Source organism: Sceloporus undulatus, unplaced genomic scaffold (assembly GCF_019175285.1).
Source record: "Sceloporus undulatus isolate JIND9_A2432 ecotype Alabama unplaced genomic scaffold, SceUnd_v1.1 scaffold_5592, whole genome shotgun sequence".
In the NCBI taxonomy this organism is placed as follows: domain Eukaryota; kingdom Metazoa; phylum Chordata; class Lepidosauria; order Squamata; family Phrynosomatidae; genus Sceloporus; species Sceloporus undulatus.
In genome coordinates, this window is record NW_024808511.1 from 1 (window position 1) to 3347 (window position 3347).

The window sequence follows — 3347 nt, forward strand, 5'->3', positions numbered from 1 at the left end:
CCCATCTGAAGCCCCGCCCCCAGCCCCGCGTGAGGCCTGGATGAGGCTGACAATGTACCCCCCACCGCCACCACTTTGCCACCTCTGTCGCCCCCATTTTAAAGGGACGTAAATCATGCGTGGTCATTGTTTTTGTTTTCTTCGGCTGCGCCCACACTGGGGAAATAACCCGGTTTGCCAGCGCTTTCACTCTTTTCGTACTAGGGTTGCAGGGCATCTAAGTGATGCTCCAAGGCAATCCTAGCACCACGTATTCCTTACGTGCCAAAAGGCCCATCTGTACTGGGCCTATATTAGTAAAATCAAAGTCTTAAATCTCTAAAAGTTCTTCACCGATTGCTTTGAATTTTTGAGACATAGATATACCTACGATTATATTGATGTCACACCTGTGGCAGGTAAAAAAAATTGGGGGGTGGAAACAGCACCATCTGTTGGAGGCAACAGCCATCAACAACGCTCAGGGCCAGTCTTTGGAATTGTGTGGTTTAGAGCTAGACATGGATTGCTTCTCACATGGACAATTATACGTTGCGTGTTCTAGAGTCGGCAAAGCAGACAATCTCTATATCTACACAGACAATGGAACAACAAAGAATATTGTACAGTTGGCCCTTCTTATACACGGATTTTTTATACATGGATTCAAGCATCCACGGTTTGAAAATGTTCCAAAAAAGTATAAATTTCAAAGATCAAACCTTAGAATCATAGAATCAAGGGCCCTGATCCAGTCCAACCCCATTCTGCCATGCAGGAACTCACAATCAAATCATCCCCAACAGATGGCCATCTAGCCTCTGTTTAAAGACCTCCATATTTTATAAGGGACACCGTTTTGCTCTGTCATTCTATTTAATGGGACCTGAGCATACACCGATTCTGTTATCCACGGGGGGGGGGGTGTCCTGGAACCAAACCCCAGCGGATAACAAGGGTCCAATGTATATCCTCAAGCACTGTGAAGTTCAATATTTCAGAAACATGCGCTTTCTCTTTTCTTTCTTTTCCACTTAACCAGACTGAGCCACAGCAACGCATGGCCAGGGACAGCTAGTGGTTAAGAAAAGTAAAAATGGTGACGGACCTAAATATACGAACTGCTCTAATAAAAGACTGTTCAGTAAAACAAATAAAAGAAGTTTGGAAACCACTCAAAAAACTTTGGAGTATCAAATGGCACAATCTAATGCCTATTGATTTGTCAGAATCCAGGAGCATAATAAATGAGACATATTTACAATCACATAATAGGGAGTTTAGTAAAGAGAAGGAAAAAGGAGCTCTGTTTTGAACAGAAGTTACAGTTCTGGTACATGCCCCTTTTAATTTATTGCCCCGGTTTTTAGCCTTTGAGAGGTATCTTGTTAAAAGGTTATTACTGGCATTGCCTCTCATCCTTCAGGGTTAAGGCCTCTTCCTAGGATCTGTAGAAGTTCAATTTCTGAGTAGGGGTGGGATGTTCCTTGTCTGTTTTTGGCACATGACGGTACAGAAATGGAGAAGACACAGTGGGGAAATCTGTCACAGTTGGTTTTGCCCAGCTTTTCCTTTTTCCACTCTGAAGTTCCTCCTGTGCTATTTCTGCCCTGGGCTCTGTCTTTTCTTCTCCCTGTGTGCATGAAAATTATTTCACGTTTTCATGTATCTCCCCCCCCCCAAAAAAAAATCATACCCATTCCTGTACAATCTTAAACACTGGTGCCTTTTATGCACAGTTTCCCTTTTTTTGAGTATGCTATTCACTAACTGCATTAAAATGTATAGGGAGTGGCATGGACCTGCCCCACAAAGTGCTCTATGGAATCCAAAACTCTTAAGAGTTGGAAGGGACCAGAAAAGCCATCTGATCTTATACCCTGCCATGCAGGAATGCCTAACTATAGCACTTCTGAAAGATGCTTATCCAACCACTGTCACCCAAAGAAAGAGAGCCCATCACTCTCCAGAGCAGTCCATTCGACAGCCATGAGGGTCTTACTAATGTTTAAGTGGATTCTCTTGTCTTGTCATTTCAAGCCGTCTGTTGGTGTTTCTAGACTTTGGAAAAACAGAACACAAGTTTGTTCCTTCTTCTACAAGACATGTCTTGTTATTTAAAGATGACTGCATCATATCATCTCTCAATCTTCTTTTCTGCACACTAAACATACCAAAGTCGTAAGTCATTCCACATAAGGCTTGATATCTAGACCTTTCGCCATTTTGGCCACCTCTGGATATGTTCCAGCTTGTCCACATCCTTCTTGTAATGTGGATTCCAGGTGAGATCTGAGCAAAGCACAATAGAGTGGCATTATTCCCTTGATCTGGACACCACACTCCTGACCTGTGGATGCAGCCTAGAATTGCATTGGTTTTTTTTGGCTGCCACAACACACTATTAACTGTTGAAAAACTATACTTGAATAGATGTACACCTAATTCCCAACCAGATCTTCTCTGTACATTTACATCTTGCCTTTTTTTCTCCCATTTCCAACCCACCAGCCTCTACAAATGACCCAAAGGTCCAAAGCACATTGCAGGAATAATCCAGTTTGAGACCGCTTTAACTGCCTTGGCTCAGTGCTAGGGAATTCTGGGAACTGTAGTTTGGTGAGACCTTTAGCCTTCTCTGTCAGAGAGCTCTGGTGTCACAATCAACTACAATTCTCAGGATTCCTTAGGACTGAGCCAGGACAGTTAATGTGGTGTCAAACTGGATTACTTGTGCAGTGTGTTTTGGACCTTAGATCATGGGATACAGGCACTTATGCTGGCAAAGTAATTCAAATTGCAACCTTTGGGAAAGTTTGGGAAAATTACTGTTTAGAAAGATTCTGAGAGTTGCTGCCTTCCTCAAAGCAGCGTGACGTGAGCAGACATCCTCCTTTCCAGGAGACGTCCTACATTTCAGCCTTCTCCCCAGGAAGAATTCCAAAATGCCATCCATTTTGAGCATGGCTAAGAGGTATGAATTTATACTTGCATTACTCCTTCTAGCCTTTATTTTGTAATATCCTACGTTTTTCTTGAGTGTCCTGCATTTTACGGTGCCTCGTCCTCCTTTGCGGTTATAGCATCTTTCTCGCCACCCTGCCTCAAAGTAACTTTTCCACGCTCTGTTAAATTGACCAAAGGTCTGTTTGGTCCAGATTGCCAAGTTGGTCAGTGAGATGCAGGCACAGGCAAAACAAGTCTGCATATCTGGATTGTGGGAAACCTGAATTGCTAAAACAGCCCTGCTGTCAACAGAATATTTAAGCCTTATTTATTTAAGCCTGTTGAAGTTTCCATGTAGGTGATTCTGCCTCTTGAAAGGGAAGTGGTTTTAGAACCATCAGATGTTTCCAATTCATGCCTCC

The 3347-nt window shown here is 43.0% G+C and overlaps 1 long non-coding RNA gene across 1 annotated transcript; it reads right to left on the minus strand.

The window, feature by feature from the left end:
• Positions 1-1236: 1236 nt before the first annotated feature.
• On the minus strand, positions 1237-3341 carry LOC121918190. The gene is made up of 2 exons (XR_006101181.1): positions 1982-3341; positions 1237-1612 (listed from the first exon to the last, which is right to left on the minus strand). It is a non-coding gene; the product is annotated as an uncharacterized LOC121918190 (long non-coding RNA).
• Between the last annotated feature and the right edge of the window lie 6 nt (positions 3342-3347).